This window comes from Brassica napus, chromosome C6 (assembly GCF_020379485.1).
Source record: "Brassica napus cultivar Da-Ae chromosome C6, Da-Ae, whole genome shotgun sequence".
Lineage (NCBI taxonomy): Eukaryota > Viridiplantae > Streptophyta > Magnoliopsida > Brassicales > Brassicaceae > Brassica > Brassica napus.
In genome coordinates, this window is record NC_063449.1 from 43,602,218 (window position 1) to 43,616,107 (window position 13,890).

Below are 13,890 nucleotides of genomic sequence, written 5' to 3' on the forward strand. Positions count from 1 at the left end.
CTCGGAGACAAAGAATCCCAACGACTTTGTTCTTCGCAAATGTGATTCGTTGGATTTCAAAAACTCACTCCTGATCTCACCACAAGGACATGGGAGTGGGGGACTAGCTCTCTTCTGGAAGCAGGGAATTAATCTCACTGTAGTAGACTCTTGTAAGAACTTCATCAATGTGCAAATCAAATATGAAAACAAGTTATTCCAAACTACCTTTGTGTATGGAGATCCTGAACCTATCCAAAGAAGAAACACATGGACAAAACTCACTAATGATGCGGCTAATAGAGATGAGCCGTGGTTTCTTATAGGGGACTTCAACGACATTGTTAATGGCCAAGAGAAGACTGGAGGGCGAGAACGACCTGAAGGCTCGTTCAGTGATTTCAGGACTTTCTTAGCAGAAAATGATCTCTTTGACATTCCCCACACTGGTGACTTTCTCTCATGGCGAGGGGTCCGTGGAGACGATGTAGTAAGATGCCGTCTGGACAGAGCCGTGGCTAATAGCTCCTGGTTTGATCTTTTCACATCAGCTAGCCTGGAATACTTACGATATGAAGGGTCTGACCACAGACCAATTCTCACCTGCTTCGACCTAACAAAAAAGAAAGGCAAAGGGCTCTTTAGATTCGATAGGAGATTGAAGGACAATCCTGAGATAATTGCCTTGGTAGATGAAACGTGGAAGAAAGCGGGAAATACCTCTGTTCAGTACAAGATAAGTCAAACAAGACGGGCCATAGTTCTCTGGAACAAAGAAAAACAGAGGAACAGCCAACTGCTTATCAACAAGTGGAAAGATGAACTCGAGAAGGCCATGATTAGCAGAACAAATGATACAGAGCTCCTTCAAAAACTAAATGTCGATTTAAGGTCAGCCTACTTTGCTGAAGAGGCTTTTTGGAAACAGAGGAGCAGAAATCTATGGCTGAGCCTGGGGGATCGTAACTCAGGCTTCTTCCATACACTCACTAAAGGAAGGCATGCAGTCAACAATTTTTCGGTAATGGAAAAAACAGAAGGAGAACCAGTTTTCACGGAAAAAGAAATAACAGCAACAATTGTTGATTACTTCACAGAGCTGTTCCAATCAATACCAGGAGAAAGACAATCCATCGTAGCTCAAGCTCTTTCACCAAAAATCACTGAGGCAGATAACGAAAGTCTCCTCTCATTACCAACAGCACATGAAGTACATCTGGCGCTACTTGCAATTCATCCGGACAAAGCTCCTGGTCCGGATGGATTCTCTGCAAGTTTCTTCCAAGCTAACTGGAGCTCTGTTGGCCCTGATATAGTCTCTGAGATACAAGCTTTTTTCATCTCCGGTGTAATGCTGAGAACCTTGAATCATACCCATGTCAGACTGATCCCTAAAACCACTGCAGCAAAGGCAGTAGGAGATTATAGACCAATTGCACTTTGGAATGTCTACTACAAAATAATCTCCAAACTGCTTGCGCAAAGACTCAAACAAGTCCTCCCGTTCCTCATTTCGGAAAACCAATCTGCATTTGTTCAGGACAGAGCGATTTCTGACAACATTCTCATCTCCCATGAAGTTCTTCACTTTCTAAAAACTTCAGAAGCCACTAAACGATGCTCCATGGCAGTGAAAACTGACATGAGCAAGGCCTATGACAGGCTCGAATGGGATTTCATTGAGACAGTATTCCTACGGCTTGGGTTCAACGCGGCTTGGACTAACCTAATTATGCAATGCATCAAGACAGTCACCTACTCCTTTCTAATCAATGGATCTGCTCAAGGAATGGTTAAACCTCAAAGGGGGATAAGGCAAGGGGATCCATTATCACCCTACATCTTCATCCTATGTAGTGAAGTCTTGTCGGGGCTCTGTAGAAAAGCCCAAGAGGAAAATAAGCTGCAAGGAATCCGTGTGGCCACCAATAGTCCCAGCATAAATCATCTTCTTTTTGCTGATGATACACTCTTCTTCTGTAGAACCAGCAACAAAAATGTCTCCACACTATTGAAGATCCTCTCCCTCTACGAACAAGCATCAGGGCAACGAATCAACCCGTTGAAATCGGGTATCACATTCTCAAACCTTGCTCCACTGTTACGAAAGGAAAAGATAAAAACGGGACTGGGAATCGAAAAAGAAGGGGGAGCTGGTAAATACCTTGGAGTCCCTGAACATTTTGGAAGAAAGAAAAAGGATCTATTCTCATCCTTAGTTGATAGGATCAAACAGAGGGCTGTAGCGTTGTCTACTAGGCACCTATCTCCTGCAGGGAAGCTAGTACTCCTTAAAGCAGTCTTGTCAGCCATCCCAAACCATACAATGCAGTGCTTTAAGTTTCCTCTTTCACTCTGTAAACGTATACAATCTGCCTTGACTCGATTCTGGTGGGACCCAAAGGCAGGAACCCGCGGAATGTCCCTAATCTCTTGGAACACAATGATGAAATCTAAAGGAGATGGAGGGCTAGGAGTTCGTGATATCCAAAGCTTTAATGATGCTCTCCTTGCTAAGGTGAGCTGGCGGATCATTACCTCCCCATCATGTCTCCTAGCTCGGGTGTTAGCTGGCAAATACTTTCCAGAACAAGAATTCCTTCAAGTCAAGGCCCCATCAGCATGTTCCCATGGATGGAGAGGAATCCTTATAGGAAGGGACCTCATTAAAGATCAACTAGGATGGGCAATCGGAGATGGGAAAAATGTACAAGCTTGGCAAGATTCTTGGCTATACTCTGATGCAAAAGGTTGCCCAATGGGACCAATACCAGAGAGCGAAATGGATTTAAAGGTTGCAGATCTCCTCGCTGACCAAACAGGAGAATGGAACGAAGGAAAAATTGAGAACCACTTCCCCCTCCTTGCAGGCACCATTAAATCTATCAAACCAAGCAAATGGGGAGGATCAAATAAACAAATTTGGCTCAAACAAAACTCGGGGAATTATTCTGCCAAGTCAGGGTACTATGTAGCCCTGGAAAAATACCACCCTGAGATCCTAGCACCTCAGGAGAATAGTCATGATTGGATTAAAGACGTATGGAAAATTCAGATGGCTCCCAAACAAAAACTTCTCTTATGGAAGATCCTACATGGAGCTCTACCAGTGGGAGAAGTACTAGTTGCTAGACAAGTCCTACCTACGTCAAAATGCATCAGGTGTGATAGTTCTGAATCCATTCTCCACCTATTCTACCATTGCTCTTATGCTCAAAAAGTTTGGGAACTGGCACCTGTTACTAGAGCAATCGTCCCGCTGCAAGTTATTTCTTTCGCTGCAGGATGGAAGGCTGCCCTGAAATCCACTGCCCTTCCTCCTGTTGGCCTCTGCAAAAGCCCGTTGGCCCCCTGGATCATCTCTGCAATATGGACAGCGAGGAATTACCAAATCTTCCAAAAAAGGGAATTCTCAGCTCAGGAAACAATCAACAAAGCAATATGTGATGCCAAAGAATGGGAGGAAGCCCAATCATTAGCAACAATCAAACTACAGGGAGTTACAGGCCCCCGAGCCTCACCTGAAGCTGATGTGATCTGCCGATCTGATGCGGCATGGAAAGAGGAAAGTAACAACGCTGGTCTAGCGTTTTCCTTCTACGACACCCGGAATGAGAGATTTTTCTCTCACAGTGATACCTCTGCGTTTGTGATCTCGTCTCTTGTGGCGGAGGGACTAGCAATGCGCTTGGCGATGGAATGTGCAATCAACCTCCAGCTGAGGAAGGTTATCTTTGAATCTGACTCCCTGCAATTGGTGACAGCAATTGATAGGAAGGCGAATCTCTCTGATCTCCATGGAATCCTCTCTGACATTCATTCTCTGTCTCCCTTCTTTGATGTTGTGTCTTTTCGATTTAGTCGTCGTGAGAATCTAACCTTTGAGGATGGTCTTGCTAAACAAGCCCTTAGGGGTTTTGTATCGAACCAAGTTTAACCGATTAATAAATTTTCTCTGTGAACAAAAAAAAAAAAAAATCAATGATCTATAGTCACCAGATAAAGAAACAAATATAAAAATAAATCGATGTTACAATCCAGCCACTTTTTTTTATATTTTTGATATTAACTATTCTTTTTACAAAAAAAAAAAAATAATAACTATTCTTTTTGTTTTTTTTTCATATGTTGAGAACTTAATGATAGAAAAATAATACTCTGTTATATAGCGGCTACTGCTAGTAGAGTAACGAGGTCTTGACAAAAAAAAAAAGAGTAACGAGGTCACTACCACTTGGATCTGGAATCTACATGCTGATGCTCACGATTTGATAACTGTTGGGCATTTAATTGACGATATTTGCATTCAACTCACGCCGATGACACGTTTCGTATCATCATGTAGCGCGCAGTATTTCTATACTGTATTATTCTTTCATTTGTAAATAAAACTTTTTGTTTTAGCGAAACTTTAAAGACAAATCAGAGTCTTACACGATTTTCTATACCATTCTATTGTCTTCGATATTTACAAATTGGTTATACTTTTCTATTTCAGTATATAATTTGACTTACTTTTAGAAACATAAAACGTTATACAAATGAACTAGGACAATAAGGTATTCCACGCGCGTACTGAGTTTAACTTGTTCGCTAGTGTGCTGGTGGACTAGTGAGAAGACGTCTTATGGGATTTAATCAGGGGTGGAGGTAGAGAGGAAAATGTGGGGTGACTGACCCCACTAGAATTGGATAAAAAAAATTTGGTGTATTTTTTTCTAAAATTATTATAATATTTAGTTAAAATATAGCATTTGACCCCACTAATTTATGTATAAGTTTTCATATGTCCCTATTAAATTTGTAAAAAAAATATTTCTGTAATAATAATATATACATATTAAATTTAAATATTAAATTTACATATTATGACCCTACTAGATATTTTATGTTACATTTGTATTGATTATTGAATTCGTATAACATTTTCTTAATGTACCCCGATTAACTAGAATTAAATGAGAAAGGCCTAATAAACAAGGGTATACTAGATGCTGCAAACAAAAAAAATATTAATTTTGTTAAGGCAACAGTAGTCTTAAAACTAGTTTTTCATGAATCCCCATGTCAACAAATGGAATGATGCACGTATATTATGTACTACATAAATATTTTTATGTTCTAACATACACCACTTAAGATTTTTCAAAAAAAAAAAAAAAACATACACCACTTAAGAGCATTCCAAAATATGGAGAGTTGTTTTGAGTTGGCCTTTCTAGCTTATTGGTTAACATATACCTGTAGTCTGTAGAGACTTCTCTATCATCAACTGATCAAACCAAATAAAGTATTTTGAACGCAACAAATACTTTTCCAGAATCAACGTCCATTGTTCTGGGAATTGGATTATTACTTATTAGACCGACAAGAAGATAGGGAACCGTACGAGTTCAAAGAATTGATACGTATAGGGACGATAGAGAAAGTTTGCACGTGCGCAGCCGCCTGACAAAATAAGTGAGGGCACTAGATCAGATATCATCCGATGTATTCCCTTATTTTTTCTTCTAAAATAGAGCATCTCTAAAATAGAGATGAGTTTCTCTCCAATGTATTTCTCTATTTTTGCTTCTATAAAGGAATATTCTGAAAATATTCTATTTTAATTTTATAAAAGATACATTTTGTTTATAAAAGTTGATAACTAACCCTATTTATTTTTAATTTTAAAAATATTTTCATAAACTTATGAATTTTTTTAAATCAAAGTTTTGTTAAAAGACTATTATGTAAATAAAAAATGTTATTATACTCCTACAAAAACTGTATTTCTCTATAAATATAATTGTTTTAGTTACAACTATAAAAATTTGAAAAATAAAAGACTATTTTGAAGAAAAAAAGTATGACTCTATAATAGAGGAATGCTATTTTTTCTTCTATAAATAGAGGAAAAAATAGCCATCTCTATTTTAAAGGTAGAAATAGAGATATGATGAAGCATTTTTACCTCTATTATAGCATAGAGAGGTGAAAATAGCTAGGGACTGGAGATGCTTTCGGGGATAAGTCGAATAAATGTCACCAATTGGGTTGGGATACCAGAAAAAAAAAGAGGGACAAAAACAAATTTATTTTATTTCTTCCTCATTTACAAGATGTTGGTTTTCAAAAACACATGTTATTTTAGAAATGACAGGAATATATGTTTCTTCAATTAATTTTAAAAAACCAGTTCTTCAACTAGATATATATGTCATGAAACTCTACACATGTGGCTGTGGCTAAAACATATATGGAATCGGAATGGAAAGGCTAGTGTATAAAAAATCAACCCCTGATTGTGAAGGATTAAGAGCATCACTTTGTCGATTCCTCGTCCAAAGTGTTTGCAGATAATATTATTTCATCTGATTTTGGATAGTGTTCAAAACCGGTTCAGTAACATATTAATATTCAGGTATAAAATATAATTCATACTTACTATTTGAAATGTAGATCTTAGTGATATGATAATCGATTTGTTCAAAAAAAAAAAAGTGATATGATAATCATTAACAATATATTTAGAACCTTCAAATTTTCATAATTTTTTTTTGTTGCAAAATACATCTATATGCAAAATACATCTATATGCCTAAGATTGATTCTTGTAGTCTCAAACTCATCAAATATAGTCAGTCTACAACTATTGTTTATTGATTTATTTATATAAGGTTTGAAGAAGATACGTTCATCAGCTCGTTATATGGTGTGAATGTACACGATATTACTAAATAAATGTATTACTAGAAATTAAAGGTCTTTACTCTTTGGTATGGTAAAATTGTTAGTGACTGATTCGTCTTAGCCATTATAAAGGCTTTAAACGGCAAGATAAGAATATGCAGCTTTTACATGTACCTAAAAATAGTTTTAGTTTTGGTTCACATTTATCTCGATTAAGAAAATTGTTGGCAACTGCTAAACAAACTCGCATTGAAACATGTAAAACGTAAAGTATTCTTCTATTTTTTTAGTTTTACCAAAAAAATATTCTTCTAATTTAAAGCGTCCATAACTACGAAGTGGAAAGCCAATAATGGAGAGCTATAGCTAGTAGGATTCAGACTATGGTTTCTTTCGACACATAGGGCAAATATTTCACCACTAATTCAACCGCTAGATTACAATCACTTACTAGTTTCGAATATTATGATTTACTATAATGCTAGAATATTAACATGAGAACAATGAAATGCAGTCAGTTACTAATTTAAGATTTTATTTGAGAATATCATATGATAAAAAATCTAAAGTAAGCTCAATATACTTATGTTACACTTTTTAAAATCAACGCATATTTATATCATTTTATATCTATATCTTATAAATGATCAAATCGTATACTGGAACAGTTTGTATTATGTAATGGTTTATAAAATAGCTTTATTTGGTTTAATTGAGAATATTGATTTTTCGTCTAATCTATTCTTTGTTTATAACTTCAAAGTTATGCTGCTTTAAGTTTCGAACAAAACCTTTAATAATGCGATAAGACGCTCAAAAAATGCCTCATAAGTCACTTAGTCACAAGACAACACCAACTAAACTTGATGTTAATCCATTCAATAATTATTATATATTTTATATGTCAAATAAAGACTTGAAAGGCAAAATGCACGTACGGCTACCCATAATCCCAGAAGAAGATAGTGACAGGTCCGATAATACGACACGATCAGTATGTTTCTTAAATCATCACTAACACTTAAATTAATATGATGTTTTGGCTTTATAGGCATTTGTTTATATTTCGGCTTGTCGACCATAGTATCTATATAGAGTTATTAAAACAAATCGACCAAAGCATGTGTCTTCGAAATTTAACGTAAAATTTTATTGTTAGTGACTCGTACATCATAACAAGAGAGGTTGATGCCTCGTGGCCAATACGAAGGGGCTAAAGTTTCACAATCATACTGACATTTATGTAAATATTATAATTCTCTAATCAAGTAAGCTAGTTTTTAAAATGTTAATTTCATCCTAGTATCATTTTCAACAACAAATTAATTCGAATAAAATAAGGTTCATGTCAGTAATAGTAATTAACTATGTGTAGGGGAAGAATCTTGGATAGGGAGACGGGGAATTGAAATTGGTCGTGTGAGTGTATTGTAGACGGTATTACATAATCACAAAGTATTTTTTTTGAACTTCTATAATCACTTAAAGTTTCTACATGGTTATATTATATAGTTTTATGTGTGGCTTATATGCGACAAATGAGTATCGTTATAAGAGAACAGATGCATATATTTAATTTAACTAAATGGCAGACAACATATTCCTTTCGTTTAAAGCTTTATGAAAGTAGATTCCTATATTTTGGTACAACCTTATTCTTCTAACCTCTGATATTCCGCATTTCTGATAAAATAACTAGTTTTGCTATAAATTAACTTTTAATAATTCTTTTGTTATATAGCAATGACGAATTAGTGTAGTTGACATATAACCCATCTATTTTCATAAATAAAAAGTAGAATTTTTTTATTTTATTATATAAAAATATCTGATGACTAATAGTGAAGTAGAAGGAATCATTCATATACGAGATGGTAGGTTTAACAGTAAAACTTACATTTGTCTAGAATGAAATTTCATTTATAAAAACTATATTAATCATGATTGGTTTAATTAGTTGAATACTATTTTAATAGTTAACTAGAATCAGTTTAATATACACGAACTTGTCGCAGTTTATTTATCAGTTAACAATCTTATACGGCTATGTCATGTGTGATTTACACAGTTTGGAAATTGTATATCTAGTTTTTCATTGTATATGGAGAGCTTATTTTGTAAATGAGCTTTCTTCATTTTATGTAAGATTCAACTATAATTTTTTTGTATAATCTTTTTGAAAGAAGAAATTCAGAAAAAACATGTTTGGATTTTGAATACTAATCCTTCCTAATTAATCTAAATTTTGAAAATATCATATTTATCATTTTTACGTCTAAATAAGTCACTAACCGAATTCATATTCCATAGTAAGCAGATAGTGACTAAACAGTTTTTTTTATTTACTTCAGTAGACTAAACAGTTTATCTTTTGTCTTATTGATAGAACGATATCAATGTTATATTTGAAATTATATTTTGGTGTCCAGAGAATATCGATGATGTGAACTACTAATTTTTTGGAAAAACAACACGTAATAAAATAATAGTATTAGAATGAACGATCGTATTCAGCTCCATTATGATAAAGGTGAATGCTAAGCTAGTAAGCTAGTTAGGTATGGAATAGAATAATATATTCGATTATTGGTGCTGGATATTTAACTGTATCATTGCAACCCTTTAAGCGAAGCATAGCATTGTCTAAATGAACAATTGCAACTTTTGTATTCGTGACTATTAGTTATGAACTATTGCAACTTTTGGTGCTAAACTATTGCAACCCTTGGTGGTTAAAGCCTTTGGTGACGAACCATTATAACTTTTTTCTAACCATTATAATTATTGATATTAATAGTTGCAACTATTTGTGTTAACCATTGCAACTCTTAGTATTCTATATAAGGAAGTATTCTATATAAAGAAGAGTTGGCATTGGCAAATGCTAACTTCGTAACTTGAATCACAGAAAAAATTAAAACTAGTTAGTAGATAGAGAGAGATTTATTACTCATATATCATAAAAGAGTTTTGAAAAAAAAAACACATAAACATTAAAGTTCTATTTGTTATTTTTGTATTTTACCCTAGAATAAGAATGAAAGTTGTTTTATCCTACAAAGAGATTTCGCGTAATCCAAAAATTTGGAAAACGATCGAAATACTCTTTAAAAAAATACGGCAATTCAATTATTATCCAAATATATAATTCGTAACTATTCCCAAATAACCCACAATTGGCACACTAAAGAGCTACTAGCGAGCATCGACGCAAAATTCGAAGGTAAAAAATGTATTTTTAAAAAGAGACAAACTTCGTACTCGTTGTCGTTGTCTCGTCCACGTCTCCATGTTTGAATTTCGTTTGTTATAAATTTTATCGTAATAATATAAAAATCTAATGAGTTATAAGTCAAACTTCTAGGAATCGGTAGTTAATTAAGGGCTTAGATGGTTTTTCCGCTACCACCCGCAAACATAACTTTTATGATTGATAACAATTGATAGCGTTTCGAAACAATCAGACAAACCCCTACAAATCATTTTTAACTGTTCCGAACCTCTTAAAATCAAAAGCTTGTTTCAGCTAGTGTTTGCGGTTGCGGATGGATAAATAAATATAAAATTATTTTTAAAAATATTTTAAAATTAAAAAAATTAAAATTTTAAAATAGAAATATTATAAAAATATATATACACATTTTAAATATAAATTTAAATTCACAAACAGTATCATAAATAAACATAATATTATTATTAATCATATTATATTAATAATCATTATATTTTATCACAATAGTATGTTTTATATTTTTTTAATGTTATAATATGTTAATATTGGTAATTTATTATTAAACCGCTGCAATATCTCATAATCAACCAGTCACAAATCTCATAATCAACCAGTCACAAATATCTCACAAACACAACAATTTTCAAACGTTGTGCCAGTCGTACAAAACACTTACTAACACTTGGAACCGCAGCCACCCGTATCCATAAACTTCCACACCCGCAACCGCTGCGTTTGAACCAGTCGGGTAAGTGTTTTATTTTGTATTTTTTAATTCGGGATTAAGTCTAACTTCAATTAATAATTTTTAACTTGCACTTTTTTTATAAAATTCACTCATATTTTTTCTTGTTAGAAAAAGATATTTGTTTGTTTGTTTTTAAAAAGATATTTGTTTCTTTTTCTAACTACAAGGAAGACTAAAATTTGGTAAAAACACAATGGCAGATTGTAAGTAAGTGATGCTTTTTTTTGTGATTCAATTAATTATTTTAAAAAATAAATTAATAGCATGGTATCCCTTATATGTTAATTGAGAAACATTACAACATTTTTGTAGCCACGTGTCATCACTAGGATGATTATTAAAATCCTTAAAAAAATAGGTTAGTCGATCTAAACATATATTATACATTTTATTAAACTAACTATCAAATTGATTAGTTGTGTACAATTTTTTTGTTTTCTTTCTTTAAATAAAATCTACGAAATTACCTAATATAATTAACATATTGATGACAATTAATGATTATGAATAATAAAGATTTGATAATAATTATTGTATACCCTCTTTTTTTGTTTAATTTTATATTATTTAAAAGAAATTAAATAATCACATCAACCATGTAATAAAAAAAATAGATTTTCTCTTATATGTTATATTTTGAATTTTTTTAAATGACTATAAATGACTAAAAATATTTAAAGTCTCACATTAAAAAATTTGTGATATGTGGTTTAACTTTGCTTTGTTATAACAAGATACCAATGATCATAAAATCACATGAATATGAAGTCTTATTTAATAGATATTCATATTAAATATATATATTTCTATTTTAATATTGTTTAAGTTAAACTATATACTATATAAAAATATACAGATATGTAAATTTTGAAATTTGCATTGAAAACGTATTTAGACATTAGTACTTTGATTTTGAAATTTGCCTTGAAAAATTTGTGACTAATTATTTAAATTTTTTTGTTACAGAAAATATACAAATGTTAATAAAATCATATGAGTAAAAAGTCTCAATAATAAATATTTATATTAAAATATACTATATATATATATATATATCTCAATATCATTGAAATTTAATTATATACCATATAAAATAACTAAAATATAAAATAACTAAAATGAATTATTTTATTTACTTGCCAAAAAAATAGTCAATAAACAAAAGATATTATTTTGATTTATTTACTTACTCTAATTTAATTATGTACATAATACGTAAATACACGCAAAATAAAATTTAGTATGTAAAACTTATTTGTATACATATTCTCATCCCGCGCATGGCGCGAATCTTAACCTAATAATGTAATATAACGTAGTATTATCGGTAAAATAATATGATAATGGTTAAAACACGTAGGAAACCTATATCATCAGAGAAGACGATAATAACACATATTTGGTTGAAAGTTTCACGGAAGAAGAAAAACATATTTGGTTGAAACAATGGATGTTGACAAAAAAATCTGAAACAAATAAACTAACTTGTTTACGATTTTACCATTGATCTTTTCTTTTTGGAAAATAACTAATCAGACATTGGCCATTGATCCTTGTAGACAATGACCAACTGAAAATAGATGACCAACAACTTGTAAACGAGAAGATGGAGTTAGCCCAAACATGAAACAGTCAAGAAAAAGCACAATATGTATTGCATAATGCATCGTCTGATGTGTAGAGAGGCCTTTACGTAGCTCGTTTAATCTACGAATGGGCCTGACTGCTATCCACAAAGTTAAACAGGCCCATTAAAAATACTGTTTCTCGCTTCTTCTTTTTCTTGGTAGTCTTTTTACTGATAAATTTCTAGACTATAGTATCATATCATAACATTTAATATAATCTTCTTTCAAATGCCACTCGATGTTATGATATTTCATATTTTTTCATTGATATGTTCCAGCTCAAGTGAGTTTTGGTAATTTTGCTTTTCGGATCCTCAAAGTCCTAAATTCAATCTTCAAATCTTGTCATTTCAGCTTTTTTTTTTCTTTTTAGCTTCTGGTCTTATATGACTCATGACCGGTACTGCAAATATATATTGATAATAATTTGTATTTTTTAAAGCATGCTATTCGTAGGAAAACTCAAGATCGATGGAAAGAGACTATAGAGGAAAAAGAAGAGAAGAACACGCATATAAGTAGGGCTTCAGTTATGAGTTGTGACAAAAATGTATTTCATAATTAACGCTCTTCATCCTCAACATGTGCCAAGACGTTTTTGAATGTTTAATATGAGTCGATATATTGTACTCGGCCGGCTTAACATTGTTATGGACCATAGGGTAAAACATTTTTTTTTACCCTCTAAAATTTATATTGAGATAATGTTTAAAATAATTTTAGAATTTAATCAGTAATATTTTGTATATTTTGTGATGAAAATAAAACTATATGCATATCAAATTTTTTTGGGCCCTTTTTAATTTTATTTATTATATTTATAAAAAAATTTATATAAAAATATAGACTTTTTTAAAAAAATTAAATCCCTTAACTATTAATATACCGGAGACACAGACTTAGGTCCGGAACGGTCGTACTGTTGGTCCCCCTCCTCAGCCGGCCCTGACTACACTATACCACTTCAGCTTAGTGGTGTCTTTTTGAGGCATGCGGCTGGTAAAAACAGTCGCAAGACTCTTCACTCTTGGATTCCTTACTACGTGTTTTATTTTATTTCAAATGGAAAACAACAGGGGATATTTTACACTGGCCTTCAGGATAAGCGGGTCTTGGGACCCGGAAAACAAATATAGATCTTCGGTTTGTTCATATTTTCGACTCGATAGTTACTTTTAATGGTATAATATGACGTTGTAGAAAGTAGTGTCCAAGCTAATTAATCACGACTGTGGATTTTCTTGTACCTCTTATAAAAAACTACACCATTTATTACAACTAAGTATTGTTTTCATGTCAACTGCATGTCATTTATCATTATTCTGTTTTAAAATTAGTGTTTGTTTGTAATTTTCAGGTGTCAAATTTTGATACGAAAAACAGAAATTGATTTGAATAATATTTGAAATGCAAGAGAACATAATATTTTTTTTTTAAAACATAACAATAGATTTTTTACATATTCATAATTTGGTTAAATCAATTATTACCAAATGATGATGTATTAAAAATTTATATTTAACATTTTAAATGGTAATTTGCGGTTGGCACGAATGGAACAAATCCACCATATTAGATCGTAATTTAGATATAATATCATCATGTAATGTAGCGACACAATCAAATTAAAA